Source organism: Thalassophryne amazonica, chromosome 18 (assembly GCF_902500255.1).
Source record: "Thalassophryne amazonica chromosome 18, fThaAma1.1, whole genome shotgun sequence".
In the NCBI taxonomy this organism is placed as follows: Eukaryota; Metazoa; Chordata; class Actinopteri; order Batrachoidiformes; family Batrachoididae; genus Thalassophryne; species Thalassophryne amazonica.
The window spans coordinates 14,023,592-14,048,279 of record NC_047120.1 but is presented as its reverse complement, the minus strand read 5'-3'; the positions used below and the strand labels follow the sequence as shown (position 1 = coordinate 14,048,279).

Here is a 24,688-nt window from a genome sequence, read left to right as displayed (position 1 = left end):
TTGTTAAGCAACAGATGGGTCTATACTTGTTGGGAAGCTGCATTTCCTTGGTCTTTGGGAGTAGGCTTGTGTTTTTCTCCTGTATGAATTATCATGTGTTTGTTCAGGTTGCTCTTTTGTCCAAATCTTTTACCACACTCTGAACAGCCAAATGGTTTTTGCCGTGTATGAATTATCATGTGTGTGTTCAGATTGCTCTTTTGTCCAAATCTTTTAACACACTCTGAACAGCCAAATGGTTTTTGCCGTGTATGAATTATCATGTGTGTGTTCAGAGTGCTCTTTAGTCCAAACCTTTGACCACACTGAGAACAGACAAATGCTTTTTGCCCTGTATGAATTATCATGTGGGTATTTAGGTTGCTCTTTAGTCCAAATCTTTGACCACACTGAGAACAGGCAAATGCCTTTTGCCCTGTATGAATTATCATGTGTGTGTTCAGGTTGCTCTTTAGTCCAAATCTTTGGCCACACTGAGAACAGACAAATGCTTTTTGCCCTGTATGAATTATCATGTGTTTGTTCAGGTAACTCTTTAGTCCAAATCTTTGATCACAATGAGAACAGACAAATGCTTTTTGCCTTTTGTTTTTTCATTTATCTTTGATGTTTTTTTAGTAGAATGCAATGGGCCCCAAACCTGGGGTCTAAAGTTGCATCCTAGGTTCTATAGTTATCTTAACCAGATCTGGCATTGTATCCAAGGGCTCTCTTCAAGATGGTGATCGTTCCCTTAATCGCAGACAACTGCACCTCATGTGCACTTGGGTGACCGGGGATTGCATTACCATGTGTGTGTTTAGGTTGCTCTTTCTTCTAAATCTTTGGTCACACTCAGAACAGACAAATGCTTTTTGTCCTGTATGAATTATCATGTGTCTGTTCAGAGTGCTCTTTCTTCCAAATCTTTGGCCACACTCAGAACAGACAAATGGTTTTTGCCCTGAATGAATTATCATGTGTGTTTTCAGGTGGCTTTTTTGTCCAAATCTTTTACCACATTCAGAACAGACAATTGGTTTTTGTTCTGTCTGAATTCTAATGTGTTTGTTCAGAGAGACCTTCTGTTTCTGTCTTGTTTCCCAATCAGAACAGCTAAATGGTTTTCCGCTTGCTTGCCTCTCCTTTTGTTGCTCTGAGTTGTTTATGTGACCAGATGCTTTTCCATATTTAGAGCTTTTGCATTGTTTCTCATCAGTGTTGCCTAAAGGAATGATATTGGTATTTTTTTGACAGTTAAAATGTGGCTGAAGTTCTCTCATCTGTTTCCAGTCATCACTGTCATCAGTCTCAGTTCCAGAACTGTCTGAACCCCAGCCACTGGTTTCTGGTTGTAAATGACTGTTTGGACCCGAGTTGCTGGCTGGTTGTGGTCCTCCATTGTCCTCTCCATCAGCTTCTGCTCTCAGTGTTCTGTGTACAGATGAGCTGCTGGCTACAGGCTCAGCCTCTGTGCTCTCATCACTTCGGCTTTGATGAAGCTGTGATGACTCTGGTTTGTCATCATTTTCACTCTTCACAGGGATGGCAGTGAAACCAAACTTGGTGAGATCTGCCTCCTCCAGCTGCTGAATCTGCTCTCCCTGCTGACTTATCCACAGCTTCTCTTCTTCTTTAATGTCCTCCTGGTCAACACTCAGATTCCATTCCTGGTGTTCAGGAAGAGTTTCTTCTTTAATCACCAACAACGGCTGCATGTCTGCAAAGAAACAAATTAACAATAAATGTTAGAACAACATTCATTAAAATAAAGTATCAGAGTGGTGAGTTTGACCTGATGGCAATAAGTTTTTGCAATGATGGAACACAAAATCCTGATGATTTTCACACATATTTTAACTGGACTCCAACATCATATAAAACTCATGAAATATGATATGAACACATCTACAGTGACATTACAACTCATTAAAAACATATAAGCTAACTATTTTTATAATGTTGCTGATCTCAAATACAATGTTAATGGACTTAATTTCTGCAGCACTTTTTACCATCTGATAAACATGCTCAAAGAGCTTTACAGTGATGTCTCACATGCACCTCTTCACACTCATGAAATGGGAGCATTTTGGTGTTTAACAAACTCTGGACCCTGGTTTCCAAGATTATGGAGACTGCTGTGAGAGGCTGCGCCACAGAAAATTTATGATGGTGTTCATAAAAATATGTTGGAAATAAACAAAAGTTTAAGGGCATTTTCACAAATGCAATCCATAACCATGTTTGTGCAGTTGCAATCAGAAATATTCAACTCCACAAAGATTTTAAGGATTTATCAATTTAAATTTGTTCAAAGTGCAAGATTCGGCTTTGGACGACTTCTTTATGAGTTGAGTGATACATAAAATCAACACAAAAAATGCATGATGTAGTATTTGTGTGTCGCCGTATATTTTGTAAATATAGCCATGTGACAATTATCCAACACCAGTATAATGTTGTTTTAAAGCTGTCTGACAGTTTTTATGGCCTAAATGATCCGTCATGCGCTTCAGCTCTGATGGTGAGGCGCAATCATGGGAAAGACAAAGGCTGAGAGTAGGCCTGGCAATATATCGATTAATTCCAGTTTTTTGTTGTGTATGATTTAAAAAAAAAAAAAAAATTTAATTATTTCTCCTCTTGCTGCGGCGCACCTTTTGTCTCCAGGACCTTCCGTAGCTCCTTCCTCCCAGTCCCGTATCCTTCACACAATAACAAACATGGCTAACCACTAATGAAGAGCAAGTTTCATTAGTGGTTTGGGATTGCTGCAACAGACGTGGAACAAGTGACTGCACGCTGCAAGGTTTGTCTAAAGGCCATTGCAACAAAATGTAGCCACACAACAAACTTAATCCAGCATCTAAGAGAGGCATCCAGCTGCGTGGGAGAAATACCACACTTTACGATGAGAACAAGAGAGCAAACTCCCGCTAAAAAGCAGCCTTACCCTCTGTGGCCGAAGCTGTCGTATACGACAGCTGAGACCAAGCTTTACTAAATTATAAATAACTTTTTAATGATATGAGATAGAAACTTACTTTTTTTGCTGAAAAGCTCTCTCGCTCCAGCGTAAAGCACTGTTTACCATATCAATGAAGCAAGGGGGGAGGGGCCGCTCCTCAAACTGAATGAGCCTTGAAGTGTGGAATGTTGCTTTCAGAGCAGGAGGGAACAAACACACAGTCAACTTCATAGTAGGTTTGTGATGTGACCTTTGTGTAATAGCAGACAGAAATTGCTTTGAGATGAAGACAAACAAAACGCATAGACCATTTTGTATATATTGTTCAAAATGTCCATTTGTGTTTATTGTTTGAACCATTTTGTTGTACAGTCTTTCACACAGGAGCCCAAATTACCTTTATAAAGTGTCAAAACAATTATTATAGTTTGCTGTGTGTGGACAATTATTTTCTGCTTTACTTATTCCTTTATTATTTCTGATTGTAAACCTTTATTACACTTATAAAACACAACTATAGCATATATATTTTTAAAGTACATGTTATCCTGAAAAAATCAAATCAAATCAATTTTATTTATATAGCGCCAAATTACAACAAACAGTTGCCCCAAGGCGCCTTATATTGTAAGGCAAGGCCATACAATAATTACGGAAAAACCCCAACGGTCAAAACGACCCCGTGAGCAAGCACTTGGCAACAATGGGAAGGAAAAACTCCCTTTTAACAGGAAGAAACCTCCAGCAGAACCAGGCTCAGGGAGGAGCAGACTTCTGCTAGGACTGGTTGGGGCTGAGGGAGAGAACCAGGAAAAGGACATGCTGTGGAGGGGAGCAGAGATCAATCACTAATGATTAAATGTAGAGTGGTGCATACAGAGCAAAAAGAGAAAGAAACACTCAGTGCATCATGGGAACCCCCCAGCAGTCTAAGTCTATAGCAGCATAACTAAGGGATGGTTCAGGGTCACCTGATCCAGCCCTAACTATAAGCTTTAGCAAAAAGGAAAGTTTTAAGCCTAATCTTAAAAGTAGAGAGGGTGTCTGTCTCCCTGATCCGAATTGGGAGCTGGTTCCACAGGAGAGGAGCCTGAAAGCTGAAGGCTCTGCCTCCCATTCTACTCTTACAAACCCTAGGAACTACAAGTAAGCCTGCAGTCTGAGAGCGAAGCGCTCTATTGGGGTGATATGGTACTATGAGGTCCCTAAGATAAGATGGGACCTGATTATTCAAAACCTTACAAGTAAGAAGAAGAATTTTAAATTCTATTCTAGAATTAACAGGAAGCCAATGAAGAGAGGCCAATATGGGTGAGATATGCTCTCTCCTTCTAGTCCCTGTTAGCACTCTAGCTGCAGCATTTTGAATTAACTGAAGGCTTTTCAGGGAACTTTTAGGACAACCTGATAATAATGAATTACAATAGTCCAGTCTAGAGGAAATAAATGCATGAATTAGTTTTTCAGCATCACTCTGAGACAAGACCTTTCTAATTTTAGAGATATTGCGTAAATGCAAAAAAGCAGTCCTACATATTTGTTTAATATGCGCACTGAATGACATATCCTGATCAAAAATGACTCCAAGATTTCTCACAGTATTACTAGAGGTCAGGGTAATGCCATCCAGAATAAGGATCTGGTTAGACACCATGTTTCTAACATTTGTGGGGCCAAGGACCAAGGGCCGAGGCGGAGGATTAGCAGCAATCTTCCATTCCAGCTTATTAATTAATCAAAAACCCAGACAGAGCTTTAATTCATTTGAAAGCTTGACTCTTAGTCTTGTCCATCCAAATTGGAAGTCCCAAAAACCAGTTTTATTTGTTGTTATATATCGTCCTCCTGGTCGTTACTGTGAGTTTCTCTGTGAATTTTCAGACCTTTTGTCTGACTTAGTGCTTAGCTCAGATAAAATAATTATAGTGGGCGATTTTAACATTCACACAGATGCTGAGAATGACAGCCTCAACACTGCATTTAATCTATTATTAGACTCAATTGGCTTTGCTCAAAATGTAAATGAGTCCACCCACCACTTTAATCATATCTTAGATCTTGTTCTGACTTATGGTATGGAAATTGAAGACTTAACAGTATTCCCTGAAAACTCCCTTCTGTCTGATCATTTCTTAATAACATTTACACTTACTCTGATGGACTACACAGTAGTGGGGAATAAGTTTCATTACACTAGAAGTCTTTCAGAAAGCACTGTAACTAGGTTTAAGGATATGATTCCTTCTTTATGTTCTCTAATGCCATATACCAACACAGTGCAGAGTAGCTACCTAAACTCTGTAAGTGAGATAGAGTATCTCGTCAATAGTTTTACATCCTCATTGAAGACAACTTTGGATGCTGTAGCTCCTCTGAAAAAGAGAGCTTTAAATCAGAAGTGCCTGACTCCGTGGTATAACTCACAAACTCGCAGCTTAAAGCAGATAACCCGTAAGTTGGAGAGGAAATGGCGTCTCACTAATTTAGAAGATCTTCACTTAGCCTGGAAAAAGAGTCTGTTGCTCTATAAAAAAGCCCTCCGTAAAGCTAAGACATCTTACTACTCATCACTAATTGAAGAAAATAAGAACAACCCCAGGTTTCTTTTCAGCACTGTAGCCAGGCTAATAAAGAGTCACAGCTCTATTGAGCCGAGTATTCCTTTAACTTTAACTAGTAATGACTTCATGACTTTCTTTGCTAATAAAATTTTAACTATTAGAGAAAAAATTACTCATAACCATCCCAAAGACGCATCGTTATCTTTGGCTGCTTTCAGTGATGCTGGTATTTGGTTAGACTCTTTCTCTCCGATTGTTCTGTCTGAGTTATTTTCATTAGTTACTTCCTCCAAACCATCAACATGTCTATTAGACCCCATTCCTACCAGGCTGCTCAAGGAAGCCCTACCATTAATTAATGCTTCAATCTTAAATATGATCAATCTATCTTTATTAGTTGGCTATGTACCACAGGCTTTTAAGGTGGCAGTAATTAAACCATTACTTAAAAAGCCATCACTTGACCCAGCTATCTTAGCTAATTATAGGCCAATCTCCAACCTTCCTTTTCTCTCAAAAATTCTTGAAAGGGTAGTTGTAAAACAGCTAACTGATCATCTGCAGAGGAATGGTCTATTTGAAGAGTTTCAGTCAGGTTTTAGAATTCATCATAGTACAGAAACAGCATTAGTGAAGGTTACAAATGATCTTCTTATGGCCTCAGACAGTGGACTCATCTCTGTGCTTGTTCTGTTAGACCTCAGTGCTGCTTTTGATACTGTTGACCATAAAATTTTATTACAGAGATTAGAGCATGCCATAGGTATTAAAGGCACTGCGCTGCAGTGGTTTTAATCATATTTATCTAATAGATTACAATTTGTTCATGTAAATGGGGAATCTTCTTCACAGACTAAGGTTAATTATGGAGTTCCACAAGGTTCTGTGCTAGGACCAATTTTATTCACTTTATACATGCTTCCCTTAGGCAGTATTATTAGACGGCATTGCTTAAATTTTCATTGTTACGCAGATGATACCCAGCTTTATCGATCCATGAAACCAGAGGACACACACCAATTAGCTAAACTGCAGGATTGTCTTACAGACATAAAGACATGGATGACCTCTAATTTCCTGCTTTTAAACTCAGATAAAACTGAAGTTATTGTACTTGGCCCCACAAATCTTAGAAACATGGTGTCTAACCAGATCCTTACTCTGGATGGTATTACCCTGACCTCTAGTAATACTGTGAGAAATCTTGGAGTCATTTTTGATCAGGATATGTTATTCAAAGCGCATATTAAACAATTGATTGATTGATTGATTGATTGATTAATCGATGCTGACACATCTTTCTGGCAAGGTCACAAGTCCTCTCTATGTCCATTTTTGTGACCTCTGAGTGCTTCATCCTGATATCATTGGTGCCATCGTGAATAACTATGTGACTATATCTCATGTCATGTTCCTTCGTCTGTCTTCCCTTCTGCAGCGTCAGCACCCTAAGATGAGATGCAATGTCGGGAGCTCTGGTCAGGAATACATTTAACGTCAGCCGGCGTCTGTAACCTGACTTTGCGGGTGATAGAATCCCCTATCACTAAAGTCCGGTGTTTCGGCCTGGAGACAGGAGTGGAAGTCACGCGTGTACTCAGAATTCACATCTGGCAAATCCAAGGGAGAGAACCGATTCACAGTTCGCACTGGCGAGTGTGATCGGGGTGCCACAACCGGGCACCAAACCCTACGGGGCTTCCTCCGCCTAGCCACAGTCCGAAAGCCGTCCTCCACAGCCGGCATTTCTAAGCTGATGCTAATGGGCTCGCTAGCCAGCCCAACACTAACCTCATCTGAAGTGCCCGTAACATCTAACTCCACTGCGCTAAGAAGCTGCTCTAACTTACGGACACGGCTCTCTAAGAGAGCCACCCTATCTTCCAACATCACGCAGGATTTATGGAGGGTGTAAAGTAGAATTAGTAGTGTACTTTGTGCATTAAGAAATTCAAAAATGTAGCCAAGCAAACACGAGCTAACCAATAATGGATAAGCTAACCACTCCTAAGGCTCACACAGATGCAGATAAATGAATTACAATTCATAGTAGTTACACTGAAAAACTAACAGAAGCATTAAACAGGTAAAAAAGCAGCAGCTATAAAATACACTAAACAGTTAACTAACAGGAGTGTAAAAAAATGAAATGAAAAAATGACAAGGGTCAGAAATAGCTAACACAAGCTAACCGCTAGCGAAAATGCTAGCCGCTCCTAAGATTTTACACAGGAGTAAAAATTACTTAAAATTCACAGCAGTTCAACTGAAAAACGAACAGAAGTATTAAACGGGTACAAAAGAAATAGCTATAAAAAGTAACAACGGAAAGGGGAGGTGTCGACCTAGCTAGCGAAAGATAACCACTAGCGAATGCTAACCGCTAGCGATTCACAACAAGACTGTTGTTAAATAACGTTCAGAGTTGATACAATTAATAACCAGAAGAGTGCTAAACAGAAATAAAAGAAGCGTATACAACCGTGTGAAGTTCAGAGTGTTGTCACAGCAACAAACAATCCGTCAGAAGCACGTTGCCAGATCTGTGAAAATCAGCAAATCCAGCCACATCCCATCCCATTTCAGCAAAATGCCAACACTTTGGCGCAGTGACATTGTGCCATTGCTTAGGGACAGCCCTGGACTATTGATGTTGTTTAAAAACCAGTGGCAGATGCTGGTCTTTCAAGGAGGGGAAGCTCAATTTCGGCCTACATCATAAAATGTGTCGGTTTATTTATATGTAAATTCTACCCTCCGTTCCTTTTCAAGAAAATGATCTGTGACCCTGTCGTACCAACAAGGCGTCTTTTCTAGGGACTTGACTAATGTCCTCTCAATGGCCAGCAGAGCTAGGCTGCTTAAACGGCCTTGGCCCATGGTGTTGCGGGTGTAAGACTTGAGCCGCTTTAAACAGGAGAAGCTCCTCTCTACACCTGCAGATGTAGCTCCAATCGTTGCCACTAATGACAATAGTTTGTACACCTGAGGCATTGCACTGTCTAACTCCATGTCTTTCAGAAACAGCAAGAAATCACATAGCTTTCCCCTGTTGCCCTGCAAGTCCTGGTTTGAATATAGGATTTGAAGTTCAGACCTCAGTCTCCCTGAAACAAAGAACTGGCCAAAACTTTTCAGGACACTCTGAAATGCCTCCTCTGGAAACACTTGTCTCATCTCATCAAATTTCCCTGGATTGACCAATTCCAAGAAGTGCAGACTTTCCACATTTGCAAAACACCGAGGTAGCTGCTCTGTGAGATTGTCTAGGATGGCCATGTACAGATTTCTGTAGCACTCCTTGGGATCCTGTAGTTGTGACAGACAGCGTTTTCTCATGGGCTCAGTTTGTGGGTCTGATGTGAGATCTGCTGCTTTGGCATAAACAGCTTGGAAAGCCCCCTCTGACCTCTTCTCTTTGACAAAAGCAAGAAGAGACTCAATTCTTTTCTTGCAGTACAGAACATCCATAGCTCTCTGCTGGACAATGTCAAACACCACATCGGTCTCAAAGAAGATTTGTTCATATGTGTACAACATGAACACAAACTCAAAATCCTCCAGTTTCATCAGAAGGCCTTTGGCACAGTCTAATGTGTCATCATCCATGGACTTATTTGCAATGATCATCTCACAAGTTTGCAGGAGGGCATCATAATTGTTTGCCACAGTGCTCACCATCCGTGATGTGAAATTCCATCAAGTAGGAGCATTTCTGGGCAACCTTGAGCAGCCTGCAGACTCAAGAAAAGACATCCTCTTTGTGGATTTTGAGAAAAGTGTGGCAAACCCAGAGAGTGATGCAAAAAATATTCTGCACTCAGATAAGTATTTAGCCCCCTGAGACAGAACCAGATTCAGTCTGTGTGCATAGCAATGCACAAACATTGTACTGGGGGCTATTGCTTTAACTTTGGCCTGCAAACCATTGAGAGCTGAAGCCATGACAGCAGCCCCATCATAGGTTTGCACCACAAGTTTCTCCCTGAAAATTGTAGCCCTGCATGTTCTCATTCAAGACTTCAAAAACAGACTGAGCATCTCTTCCCCCAGAAACATAAAAAAAATCCAACAAAGCGCTCCTGAATTTTACCTGCCCTATCCACATAGCGAACAATGACAGAGTTGAGCATGGCAAGCTATATCAGTTGTTTCATCCACCTGCCAAGCAAAAAAGGGAGCAGACTGGATTTCATCCTTGATCTCATCAGAAACAGTGGCTGAAAGAGCAGAGATCAAGTCAATTGGATTGCATGGGACATACCAGAAAACACAGCTGATGACTGGAATTGTGTGGCCAGGACAGTCATATTTAGCTAATGTTTCATTAAACTCCCTGTAATTCCCCTTGTTGGATGATTCAACACTGTCATCATGCCCCCTAAATGACAGCTCCTGATGGCCAGGCAAGGACGTCACATCAATAAGGAGGTTTAGGAAAACTCTGTTTTGTTTAACTGCTTCATTATGTTTTGCCACTTGAATGTGAGGGCTTTCATTGATTGCATGCTCAACCCTGACTCTGTCCAGGCAACTTAACCTTGCACATGCACTCACTTGGTCATTGCTTTTTTCATGCCTTTTGTATGCCCTGTCAAAGTTGGACAGATCCCCAAAACCCACTTTTGACCAGACTACACATCCCTGAGATGGTTTCAAGAGACATGGCCAACAGTACATGTTATTTGTTACAGCACTTCCAGTCAGCCAGCTCACTTTGTCATACCAGGACAGCTGAAAAGACCTGTTACTTTTCCCCACCTTTTGCACCAAATTAATTTGAGGAGTTGATCTGCCCTGCTGTTTAACTCTAGTTTTTCTTCGTAAGGAAGGCTATCAAATGGCTTCGCCAAAATCCGGTCCACAACATTCAAATTGTCTGCCATTATGTGCAGCTTGCTACCTAGCTAGCTCGCTAGCTGGGACTGGCGCGAGGCTAGTGTGAAGTTTGTCCGCCTGTGAGTGCTTTGTGACGGTGGAGGAGCTCAGCAGCACCTGCTGCTCAGTAGGGACAGAAACTGCGATAGAAGTCAGAAAGAGTGATAGAAGTCAGTCTCCAAACACAAGCAGCTACAAAAAAAACCCCACCAGAAATAGAAGCTCGATTTGTCGCTAGTCGTTTTTAACAAAGAAAATGCCGCTAAGAGGATTAGGAAAGTCTCCGGTTCAACTCAGAACAGAATGAAAACTAAAAAATGCTCCCACGGATGTTTACACCAAAAGATCGCTGATTCGCTCATTTCGCTGTCAATCAAAAAGGGATTCAGCCTCAGACAGATCATCCAATCATCATGCAGAAGCTGAGCTTTCGAGCCAGCCGAGGCCAGCCCACTGCCCCATAGACCCCCAGAGACGCTGAGCGTCCGATGGGCGGGACAAAGCCCAGCACTTATCCAATGATTCGTCTCGTTTCACTGCACTTTTTGCTTCGCTATTGAACTCTGTGGACGCTGAGTGTTAACACTGCTTAAAGCACTGTGAAGCTGCGGGAATGAGTGAGAGGAAAACCGCGTCGTTACCAGTGATAAGAAGCTGATTCTGAACAAAAGTTGAGCACTTTGTAGCGCATATTTAGTCAAGGACTTGTACACACAACAGTATACGAGGTGTCTTATAAAACTAACCGGCAGTTTAATAAAAATAAAAAAAACTATATGGATTTGATTGACATGCGATTACACCAATCATGCTTGAACCCTCGTGCGTATGCGTGAGTTTTTTCACGCGTGTCGGTGACGTCATTTCCCTGTGGGGAGGCCTTGAGTGAGATGTGGTCCCGCCCTCTCGGCTGAATTCCTTTGTTTCACACGCTGCTCGAGACGGCGTGCGTTGCTTTATCAAACTTTTTTCTGGACCTGTGAGGAATATCTGAGTGGACACTATTTGAGAAATTCAGCTGGTTTTCGGTGAAAAGTTTAACGGCTGATGAGAGATTATGGGGTGTTTCTGTCGCTGTAAGGACTTCCCACGGAGCGGGACATCCTGCAGCGCTTCCAGGCGCCGTCGTCAGCCTGTTTCAAGCTGAAATCATCCTAATTTAAGGCTCTGTTGACCCAGGACGTCGTGAGAGAACAGAGAAGATTCAGAAGAGGCCGGCATGAGGAGTTTATGCGGACATTCCACTGTTTAAGGACATTTTGTAATGAAAGACGTGCGCGCAAATTCGCCGAGTCGTTTCCGTGATGACTTGGCAAATCTGTGTGCGCCGCGACAGGAAAAACACCTCCGTGTTGAAAACCATTTGTAAAATTCAGGCGGCTTTTGATGGCTTTCAACAAGTGAGTAACTGAGAAATTGTTTAACAGCTTGGGCATGTTCCAACTTGTCCGTTAAGGTTTCCAACAGAGGTGTTTTTCCTGTCGCGACCCCCCGCGGTCGGGTCCGACCCGACATGCGACTCTGCCCGCACGTTCTTTCATTACAAAATGTCCGTTAACAATGGAATGTCCGAATAAACTCCTCATGCCAACTTCTTCTGAAAGTTCTCTGTTCTCTGACGACTTACTGGGTCAACAGAGCCTGAAATGTGGAAGTTTTCAACTTGAAACGGTGAGACGCTGCCGCCTCGAAGCGCAGATCGCCGTCAGGCGCCGTCCTTACGGCGACACTATCAGACCAAAATCTCTCATCAGCCGTTAAAATTTTTACCGAAAACCAGCTGAATTCATCGAATGGTGTCCACTCAGTTGTGCCTTACAGTTTTGAAAAAATTTTGATCAAACAAAGCAGCAGTCTCTGAGCCATTCCTAAACAATGAAAAAAATCGACGAGAGGGTGGGCGACTCCTCACTCAAAGACTGCCCACAGGCGAATGACGTAACTGACAGGCGTGAAAAAACTCTTGCATGCCCACGAGGGTTCAAGCATGTCTGATGTAATCACACGTGATTCAAATCCATATGGTTTTTGAAAAAAATAATAAGGTCGGATACTTTTCTAATAGACCTCGTATATTTGATCACTTATTTTTTGCTTATTTTTCTGCAAGCTTCCCTTGCAGTCTTAGAGCAATCGCCTCTGTTAAAAATGCAGAAGTTATCTAGTTAGTTTATCCGATTACTCGATTAATCACAGAATAATCAACAGAATACTCGATTACTAAAATAATCGATAGCTGAAGCCCTAATATTAATGTTAACTCTGTTTTTTTTACAAAGTACAAATATCACAAATATCTTTTAGTTTTAAAGTAATGCACTAATTCTGAAAGTTTCAGCATTAAAACTAACAGATGCCATATGGCATTATGGGAAACTGAGCCTCCTCATCACTGGTTAATTGGTTGTTTAAAAACACACACACACACACAAGTTACTGTAACAATGTACACTGACCAGCACAGTACATTCACGAGCAGAAAAACAGCCAAAACCTTCAAAATAAATAAATACAGCAATAAAATGCAGCAGCCAATCACATCTACTGCTCCCACTGAGCAACGACAAAGACAACTGATGATGCCTTGCGGTGGGCGATGTAGCATCAGAATTAGACAGACTCTATAACTCTTCCTTCTGTCACTCATTAACATAACAGTTGTCCCCTCCCTGTCTCACTGTGTCTCATCAGTCCTCCTTTTTAAGCTCCTCAAATGTCCAATAATAACATGCCTGCAGCTGGTCACATGTCCAAGAACTCTTTCACTCTCAGAATGTGCAATAAATCATTTGTATGTGTGATATTATCAACAAGAGGCCATAATTCACCCTGAGTGTTAAAGAGGTTTTTAAAGTCGTCTTATTCAGATAGATCTTCAATTTTATTTTCTTCTAATGTTTTTTGTGTTATTACAGGGCAAACTAGAAGGTCAATGGTTCAAGTCCACATGTGTCTATTTTCAGTGTCACACGTAGTTGTGTCAGGAAGGGCATCCGGTGTAAAATTTGTGCCAAATCAACATGCAGATCTGCAGTGGCGGCCCTGGGCAAAAAGAGAAAAGCTGAAAGAACTTCCGATGGTTATTTTTCTGATCCAGTTTCCTGCTCTTCTTGTCGACTTGCATCTCTATTATCTGTGCAGTTGGAACATCATTAATTTATCCTTCAGGATAAATTAAGTCTTCTGATTCTGTTTATCAGGATGCTGCGTTTTGAAGCTCAGTGTTTCTACAACAAAGTGAACAAAGTTTGATGAATGATGCTTTTTACATTCAGAGGTTTGCATCACTGTGATTTAGTATCTTTCACAGTTCAGCAGTTTGGAGTCATGATGTTGATTCATTAGCTTTAGATTTTATGAATTTGTGCATAGTTCCATTTTTGTGTGCAAAATGAGGAAAAACTGTAATCGATAGTATCGATTGATCGGCTTCATCAGTCCATCACCAAGCTGAACTGCCCTTCATTTATCATCATAAAGCACAGTTTGTCATATTTTTGCTGATATTTGGTGTTCAAACTAACAGCTATCATTTGGATGTGGTGGAGTTGGTCTGAAATAAAGTTTAGTGGACAAACCTGCTCTGGATCAGCGAACTTCAGGCTTGAAAACAGCATCCAACACGTTGACTAGTTTCTTCTCTTCTTTAAATCCACTCGTTTCTTCTTGCTGCTCTGCGACGTTTTTGTTTCTACCAACTCAAGTATCTCGACATTAGCAGCAGTTAGCCGCTGTTTCAACAACCTTCTCAGCTGTTCCACCTTTTCGTGCTAACTTCGCCTTTTCTTCTTCTTCCGGTTTACTGTCAACCTTTGTGCTTCTGGAGCTCTTCAAAAACATATTCGAGGATCACAGAGTGAAGTTTGATCTGTTCAGAGAAGAGTTTCCAGCATCTCCAGCTAACTAGCTTTAGCCTCAGAAGCTAACAGGAAACAATTATTCTTCGTTGGATCGTTATGACGGTGTATTCGGAGCATCAGTTGAAATCCAGAAAGAGCTGACTTTCGTCCTTTGGCATATTATGTATTTTTTCATGAGGATTCAATCGTGAAAACATCAAGGTGATCTGAACAGTATTTTTTTCAGAAATCAGTCATTTTTTGAAAAAAAAAAAAAAAGCCTGTTTATGTCGCACTTCCGGAAAAAGTCTGTATTTCAAAATAAAAGTCTTTGAGGTTGCTGCAGACCTGACAGAGTTCATCAGTCCGTCCATCCTCAAACATCCCAGACAGCAGATTCAAATTTGAACATTTTCTGTTTGCATGTGACCCCAAACCAGAATAAACATGTTCACACTCCGGACAAAACAGCGGAATTGTGTCTCAACAGTGTGAAAAAAGAAAAGAAATTTGATCTAATGTGAAAACTGTCACAAATATAAAACTTAAGTTTGTTTACATGGAATATTGTCCTGGTTAAGCAGCTTCAGAAAAGCTTATTGACAACAAAAATTCATTTTAGAAAATTGAACACAACTGAAAACATTAAACCTTCAATAAAGACTTTCATAAAAGCCAAGACATTTTTTTGATGTCAGTGCCGTTTCATTTCTGTCCGATGTGACATTTTGTCTTGTGGTTCAGTAACACATGGAGCCGTCCCAGGGTGGCAGCTGAAGACAGGTAGAGGTTAACCAAGGGTTACACAAGGGTCAACATTTAAAAATACTCAAATCAGATTGAAGCATATACCACATTATTTGACTGATCATAATAATTTACATCACTTTTGGACAAATTTGGAGCAACTTTAACTTTTGATTTCTGTGTGCACTGAAGTTTACCTTTGTCACCTTTTCTGCTGTTTTTAACCCATAACTCCAGAACATTCAGTCATAAATAGTCTAAACTATACGCTAATACAATCTTTATGATCAGAGAATTTATTCTCCTTAATAGAGCCCGACCGATATATCAGCCGGCTGATATTATCGGCAGATATAAGCCCTTTTCAAAGTACTCACTATCGGCCGAAATTTTGCCGAGAGAATGCCAATAATTTCTCATAAACAGAACAGTTACTGAAATAATATTTGTTTTGGCAATGTAAAATGTCCTTGCACCGTTTGTCCAGTAGATGCTGGTCTTACTTCATTCAACTGAGAGCTGCTTACACCCCTACTTAAATATGTTCATCACCGGTCACCGTAGTTCGCCGTCACACTGCACTGACCGGCTGACAAAAACATACAAGTTTATAAGGATGTTGTTTGTAATAACTTTGCGATTACATTCACTCCAGATTTCTCCCGTCTCAGTTCAACTCAGTTTGATTAACTCAGTTTATGTAGTAATGTGTCAAATGTGCTTGATTGAGTCGGTCACGCTTTTTATTAAGCCCACGTTGTGTAGACCTTCTTTTTAGCATGAAAAACTTTTGTTTGCTGCTAAGAGGTTGAAACATTCAGATTCACTGGTCTTCCAGAAGGGTTCTGGAAAGTACTGCCGTTTGCCACTAACCCTCTGGGGATGCCGTCGTATACAACAGCTGGGACCAAGTTTTACTAAATTGTAAATAACTTTTTCTTTTTTTTTTTTGCTGAAAAGTTAACTCTGCAGACTTTTGAGCCACAGTCGGCCATCTTGGTACTCCTCATAGAAGATGTGTGATGACGTGTGCAATGTGAGTGTCCAATCGGAATTGGTTCTCCGTCACATGGTTTTCCAAAATCCAATCGTAGGGCAGATTTACCGCATGTGATATGGCAAAGATCATTTTCAGGAGCGCTATCTTACTAGTTGGCCCGTTTTAATAGCCCCCTAACTGCTCCAATTGGATTTTGCATTTTTTTGAACTTGAAAATTCTTCTCTGTTATAAAGTTAATCAATATGAGGACAAAGCTTCAGCTTTTAGCTCATACCTTTTTTGTTAAGGGTTCAAAACGAACATTTTATTCAATAATATATATATATATATATATATATATATATCGTTATCGGCATCAAAAAATCCATATCGGTCGGACTCTACTCCTTAAACAGGACAGAAAACCTCCTTGGTTCGTCAACCATTTCATCAACATATCAGAAAACATGAAATTCAGGAACATGCTCAATTTTTGGTGAATTTCATAGTTTTCATGAGCAGCAATTGATATTTTCCCCAAAATTCAATTTTAAAAATCTGCTTTCAAGAACAGTTTGGTGAATCAAATAAAACCATCAGAATTAAAATTCATCAGAAACTAGAGTCAAAGAAGCATTTTGGGTGATTTTTTTATTTTATAAACTAGTATGTTTATCAATCAATCAATCAACTTTTTTTTTTTATATAGCACCAAATCACAACAAACAGTTGCCCCAAGGCGCTTTATATTGTAAGGCAAGGCCATACAATAATTATGAAAAACCCCAACGGTCAAAACGACCCCCTGTGATCAAGCACTTGGCAACAGTGGGAAGGAAAAACTCCCTCTTAACAGGAAGAAACCTCCAGCAGAACCAGGCTCAGGGAGGGGCAGTCTTCTGCTGAGACTGGTTGGGGCTGAGGGAAAGAACCAGGAAAAAGACATGCTGTGGAGGGGAGCAGAGATCGATCACTAATGATTAAATGCGGAGTGATGCATACAGAGCAAAAAGAGAAAGAAACAGTGCATCATGGGAACCCCCCCACAGTCTACGTCTAAAGCAGCATAACCAAGGGATAGTCCAGGGTCACCCGATCCAGCCCTAACTATAAGCCTTAGCGAAAAGGAAAGTTTTAAGCCTAATCTTAAAAGTAGAGAGGGTATCTGTCTCCCTGATCTGAATTGGGAGCTGGTTCCACAGGAGAGGAGCCTGAAAGCTGAAGGCTCTGCCTCCCATTCTACTCTTACAAACCCTAGGAACTACAAGTAAGCCTGCAGTCTGAGAGCGAAGCGCTCTATTAGGGTGATATGGTACTACGAGGTCCCTAAGATAAGATGGGACCTGATTATTCAAAACCTTATAAGTAAGAAGAAGAATTTTAAATTCTATTCTAGAATGAACAGGAAGCCAATGAAGAGAGGCCAACACGGGTGAGATATGCTCTCTCCTGCTAGTCCCCGTCAGTACTCTAGCTGCAGCATTTTGAATTAACTGAAGGCTTTTTAGGGAACTTTTAGGACAACCTGATAATAAAGAATTACAATAGTCCAGCCTAGAGGAAATAAATGCATGAATTAGTTTTTCAGCATCACTGATTGTTTACAACAATATTCGAAATCTTATGAGAAAGAATTGTCAACAGAGTTTAAATGAATCAAACAAAACCATCAGAATTAAAATCAGAAACTGAAAGTGTTGTGATGAATTTCACCACAATTAAACATTTTAAAATTCTGTGAAGAATTGTGAACAGAGCAAAAAAAAAACAAAAAAAAAAAATCCATGAATAAATGAAGGAAAAATCCATTTTGAATGATTTCAGTTTTCGCCAACCCCAACCCCCCCAAAAAAGTCCATATTTTCCCCAAAATTTACTATTTCAATAAGAGATTACAACACTCAGAATCTGAAAGTTTCCCAGCATGCAGTAGGACTCCTGACAGACGCCATCTCACACCTCGACTACTGCAACATCTTGCTGACAGGTTAAACACCATGAACATCCAAACACATCACACCTTCACACCACCTTTTAGTCCAAATCTTCTGACACACTGACAGACACTTTTTGTTTTTAAATTGCTGTTGGATTTATTTTTAATAGAATGAAACAGGGCACAGTTGCTTAGCTGTTAGCACTGTTGTCTCACAGTGAGAAGGTCATGGGTTCGATTCCCACCTGTGGCCTTTCTGTATGGAGTTGGCATGTTCTCCCCATGTTTGTGTGGGTTCTCGCCGGGTGCTCCGGCTTCCTCCCACATCCAAAGACACACAGGTTAAGTGTACTGGATACTTTAAATTGTCCGTAGGTGTGCGTGCGAGTGTGAATGTGTTTGTTTGTCTACAACCCCTGGCAAAAATTATGGAATCACCGGCCTCGGAGGATGTTCATTCAGTTGTTTAATAAGGGAGCATATAGTTTCAGCCACATCAATGAATGGAACCACACTGCCATCTAGTGGATATCCGGTGTGCGTGAGTGTGTATTTGTGAATCGGTAGGCATTTGTGGATCTGTGTGGATTTCGCGAAAAGAATGTCTCAAAATTACGTCGCAGAGAAAAGCGATGAATGCGTATGATTGGTGATCCACAAATGCTGAAACTCAATTCACAAATGCAATTTCCAGTTTTACAAATGTCTTTTTTTTTTTTTTTACAAATTAAGTTTTATATTTGCAAATACAAGATTATTTGCAAAGACCAATTTACAAGTTACAAATATGAAATTTGCATTTGTGGATATCTGAACACATTTGCAAATCAATGATTATTCGTAGATCACCCTGCGTGCATTTACAAATATTAATGAGACAATTTAACTCATATTGAGAGCATGGAGTCGATAAGAACAGACAGTGAACTCTTTGAAGCTGCAGACAAACTCTGCAGGCCTCTGGTGCAGGGGCGGAGCCACAGGGGCAAGGGGTGGGGGACACCCCCCCCAACCCCTTAAAGGTCCATTTTTGCAGCAATTTTGAATCCATTTTTTGCACATTAATAATAATAATAATCAGATTCCAATAATCTGAAAATAATATTTAATAATATATTATCATCATCGACTTGCAATTAGTTTTGACTGTGTTGAATGTCTCCAACACAGACATTCAACACAGTCAAAACAATTCCATTTATTGATCCTTTTATTTCAACCAATAATTTGCATCATGTGTTGAATGCTTTGTCTCCAAAGTAAAGGCCAAACAAGGTCAACATCCACTGAATTCTATGACATGTGACATATGTTACCCTGTAACATAACTAAGCATGATAGATGGTGCAAACTATTCCTTTTTAGAACCCTATTAACCCAAACAATTTGCCTAATGTTTTACTGAAATTGGAGTAACTTTAATGTTTGACCTCTGTACAAACTGAAATTGACCTCTGTCACCATTTTTGCTGTTTTAACCCCATAACTCCAGAACATTTCGTCATAGATAGTCCAAACTATACCTTTTTGGAATAGTTATGATCAGACAATGATCAGACATGATTGGAGCATTTTTAAAGTTTGACCTCTGTGTAATTCTTCACTGACCCCTACCTGGCTACAGCTACTACCCTTGGATGGCTATCATACATTTTTGTGAAGGCCATGGTACAGGGAGGTTGGATTCTAAGTGCCATTTCGTCCCCTTAAGTGGTACTGATTAGGTCAAAATTCATGACTGGCTCATGGACTAACTGGCTTCCTGTCTCTGTGACAGCAGACTTTAAGGTTTTGCTGCTAACCTACAAACTTGTTCAGATTGGCGCCTTGCTACCTGGCTGATTTGGTGAAACCCTACGTACCAGCCCGGGCGCTGCATTCGCAGGATGCAGGACTACTTTGTCTTCCTAGGGTGAAGAAAAAGTCAGCAGGTCAAACAGCCTTCTAATTCTGTGGACACGTTTAAGTCTAGGCTCAAAATGCATTTGTTCACCCATGCTTATGAATAGCATTTTATGTCATTACAATTTTTATTGTGCTATTTGCCTTTTATTTTATCATGTCTTTTAAATTGTGCTTTTTAATCTTTTAATTCTTTTTAATCTGTTTTAAAATTTTTATATGAGGTGCCTTGAGACATTGTTGTGAGTTGGCATGTCATAAATTGAAGAAACTGAAAATTAAATTGAAATTGAAAACCCCTTTGGCTGCTTCTTTGTCTTCACTTGGGGTTGCCACAGCAGATACAAGGGGGGGGGGGGGGGGGGGGTCTGCATATTGATTTGGAACAGCTTTTATGCCAGATGCCCTTCCTAAGAGAAGTCCATATTGCAAGGAGACGTGGCAGAATGTTAACCCCTGTATCGATTTCTTTCAATGCTCATGTTGTTCGTAGGTTATTTTTAAGGTCTTGGTATTTAGTTTCTGTGTCTTATTTTTTTTTTTATTTCTCTTGTATTTCTTTTTAACAGAATGCAACAGACCCCAGACCAAGGTCTATAGTGGTACCCTTAACATTGCTGGCATTGTATCCATTTCACTTTGAGAATAGACAAAATTAGGTTAAACATATCCCAGTATGCTTTAACCCAGCCACCACACCCTGCTATTGAGGTGGGTGACATCACTGAAGTATTACCTAAATTTACAGAATTTGATAGTATCTCACTAGGCGTGCTGACGAAACTTGTAACGTCTACAAAGAGCACAACCTACTTTTTTGATCCCATACCAACAAAAATGCATAAGGACCTGTGGTGCACTCTTGGGCCGACAGTGCTGGAAATTATTACCTCTGGATCTGTTCCTAAATGTTTCAAATCTGCAGTGATTAAACCATTACTTCAGAAATCTAATCTTGATTTTAGTATATTGAATAACTATAGGCCAAAAAATCTATTTGCTCTAAAATTCTGTAAAAGGTGGTTTTACATCAGCTCATGGCCCACCTTACTGAGAATAATCTTTTTGAGCCACTGCAGTCTGCTTTTAGAAAATATCATTCCATAGAGCCAGCTCTCTACTAAAGTGGTGAATGATCTTCTGCTAGCAATGTATTCGGACACCACTACGGTTCTGGTGCTGTTAGATCTTAGTGCTGCGTTTGATACCATGGATCATCATATTCTACTCGATAGGCTGGAAGATAATTTTAGGATTACTGGGAGTCTTCTTGCATGATTGACATCATACCTGACCATTTGTTCTGTGTTTTGTACAATAACACTACCTCTCACCTTAGTGACATGAAATTTGGGGTTCCACAGGGGTCTGTCTTAGGCCACCTGCTTTTCTCCCTTTCTATAGCACCCCTTTAGGCACATATTGTGGCATTTTGAGATTACCTTTCATTGCAATGCTGATGATACTCTTTTATACATGTCAATAACTGCTGGTAATCTCATCCCCATAAAATCCTTAGAGGATTGTCTTGCATCAGTGAAAAGCTGGATGTCTAGCAATTTTCCCACCTTTAAACTCTTTAAATTACATGGACTGCTTTCTTCCACCTGCAAAATATAGCAAAGATTAATCCAATCCTGATTCATGCATTTCATGCTAACATTCTGATTCATGCATTTATTGCTTCTAGACTGGACTACTGCAATGTTCTATTTTCTGGTTTACCGCAGTCCAACATTAGTGGTCTCCAATTGGTTCAAAATGCTGCTGTCAAGACTTTTGACAGGAAGCAGAAGGTTTGACCACATTACACCCATTTTGGCATCTCTTCACTGCTTTCCTGTCACTTTGAGGTCAGAGTTTAAGGTTCTGTTACTAATCTATAAAAATATTCACGGACTAGCACCTCCTTACTTAGCTGACCTACTTAAACCCTACGTACCGGACCGGGCTCTGCATTCTCAGAGTGCAGGACTACTTTGCGTCCCTACGGTGAATAAAAAGTCTGCGAGTCACAGCGCTTTCTCTTACCGTGCACCCGCTTTGTGGAATGATCTCCTTGCATCAATAAAACAGTCAGATTCTGTAGAGATTTTGAAGTCCAGATCTAAGATGCACTTATTTTCCCTTTCATATGGCTCGCATACTGGCATAGTATGTTACTATGTGTTGGGTTTGCACCCTGTTTTTAAAGAAATGAGAGGCACAAACACTGAAAAGAAACCAGTCAGAGAGAAACAAATATATATTTTTTGCTCTGCGCAGAGGAGGACAACAATGAAGCAGCTTGTAAGTGCTCAGCTACAAAGCTCTCCTAAAATCTCCTCCTCTGTGTTGTGTGGGCGCTGAAGAGGAGGTACTGCTGGCCCACCACCACCAGAGGGCGCCCTGCCTGGAGTGCAGGCTCCAGGCACCAGAGGGCGCTGCCACCTTATGGGAGCAGCCTGGGTGACAGCTGTCATCCATCACTGGACACAGCTGTTCCACTCAGCACGGAGGTATATCAGTAGGACGGAGTCTCCACCTCAGTGCCGAGATATCGCCTTGAGTTTAAGGTAATCCTTCTCTGCAAACGTATACTAAAGACTCTGATAAACCTTGCTAAACCTTTTCAGGACAGCTGATTACAGAAAGCAACTTGCTCGGATAAGTACTCACCTTTCCTGCTTCTGTGTAACAAGAGGTGGAGGCGGCTTCGCCCCTCTCCATCTACTGGGTGCAGTCGCATCCCTACCTGTGTGTTTGTGCTCTTTCCCGCCAGCAGTACCGGATCCGACGAGCGAAGGCAGTGGCCACCTGGGAATTCGGGACTTGGCGGTTCCAGTACTTCTGGGTTTCGGTGGCAGAGGAGATCTGGGTGGTTCCGGTTCGACTAGGACGGACGTCTCCTACCTTCGAGCCTGCCCACACGACACCAGCAGATTTCGGCTTACACCTCCACATTATTAATTGTTGTATGAGTTGTGCTCTTTTCACAACAGTAAAACTTGTTCTTTACTTTTCTCCATTGTCCGTTCATTGCGCCCCCTGTTGTGGGTCCGTGTACCTACACTTTCACAACACTCTGGCCCAGCCTTTTATTTAGTTCAACATGATAAAAAACAAACAAGGACAGTCGGGAGAGGTTACACATGACTCATGTCTGCAAGAGGGTGATAGCAAAGCTGAAACCTTCCATTCCTGCAACATGAGCCTTGGCGCTCATCAAAGCAGGATAAGGCAAAATGAAAAATAGTTTGCTCAATCATGAAGAATGCAGACAAGTCTTTCTTTCTAAAACCTCCTCTTCTCACAAAGAGGAAAAATAAGCATAAACTATAAGAAAATAAATGATAATAATATAAGCATAAACTAAAGAAAATAAATGATAATAAGAGCATGAACTATATAAAATCCTTGACACTATGCTTTCTACCCTTCTAAATTCATTTTATTAGTAAACAGAGCGGGCCGCGGCCTCAACTTTATCTAACGTCTGAGTCTTTTCATGAAGCTTAGGGCAAGTGGCCAGCAATCAGCTGAGTATTTCTTGTTTTTCTTGTTGCTTAATGCTGACAAATTATACTGTATTTGTTGTCTTTATGCTGACTGATTCTGTTTTTTCCCTCTGTTTGAGGTGCAGCTCCATCCAGAGATGGGAGTGGGCGTCTTCTGTAGGTCTCCCATCCTGTGCACCTGCAAGTACTTGCAAAATTTCCTGTGTAATCATAATGTCAATTGTGTCGATAGCAAGGCCCAAGCAGAGGGTCACCCCTTTGAGTTTGGTCTGCTTAAAGTTTCTTCCTCAAATCATCAGAGGGAGATTTTCCTTTCCACTGTCGCCTGTGTGCTTGCTCTAGGGGTTGGTAAGGTTAGACCTATCGTGTGTGAAGCGCCTTGAGGCAACTTTGTTGTGATTTGGTGCTATATAAATGAAAAGAAATTGAAACTGACATGAAGTGCTCTCTTCAAGATGGTGATCATTCCCTTAATTGCTGATAACTGCACCTCGTGGGCACTTGGGTGACCAGGGATTGCCTCAAGGTATTTCTTCATGTTGTTCCTAGGTCATTTTTCGGGTCTTGGTATTTCATGATCTTTCCCCTTTCAGCTCTGTTCAGGTCATAGCCATTGGGGCTGTAACATCGATGATTTTGGCTGCTTTCTCTTGCTTGTTCCAGATGACAATATCAGGTTTAATTGCACCTCCTTCGATATGTCTTCCTGGTGGGATCTCTTGGCCGTAGAAGATAATTACTTTTCCAATGGATTAGACTGGTGCTGGCTCATGCTCCCAGATGTTTTTCTTGACTTCCATCTCCAGTTCCTTGCATACTTTCCAGTGAAGATATTGACAGATCTTACTGTGTTGGTCTGTATAATGTCCATCTGCCATGACGATCTGGTATGCTGATGTTAGATGGTTTACACTCTCAACAGCTGTATGACAGAATCGGCATTTGTCATTTTGTGAAATTCCTGCCATTTTTTGAAGCCATTTGTTAGAAGTCCCTGATCTTGTGCTCCAACTGGAATTCTTTCTCCATCAAAACCAAGGTGTCCATTTTTCAGCCACTGCATTGATCCATCTTTGTCAATGTATTCCTTTTCAAGTTCTTGTTGGAATCATCCAGCCCTTTTGTGCCGTTTCCATTTGCCTTGTATGAATTATCATGTGTCTGTTCAGAGTGCTTTTTCGTCCAAATCTTTGACCACATTCAGAACAGACAAATGCTTTTTGTCCCGTATGAGTTATCATGTGCTTGTTCATGTCGCTCTTTTGTCTAAACCTTTTACCACACTCAGAACAACCAAACTGTTTTTGCCCTGTATGCATTATCATGTGTGTGTTCAGGTTGCCCTTTTGTCCACATCTGTAACCACACTCAGAACAGACAAATGGTTTTTGACCTGTA

General features: G+C 40.8%; 1 long non-coding RNA gene across 1 annotated transcript; it reads left to right on the top strand.

Annotated features, from left to right (window-relative positions):
- The first annotated feature begins 385 nt into the window (after positions 1–385).
- Positions 386–24,688, top strand: LOC117530323. The gene is made up of 3 exons (XR_004566313.1): positions 386–443; positions 804–971; positions 24,460–24,688. It is a non-coding gene; the product is annotated as an uncharacterized LOC117530323 (long non-coding RNA).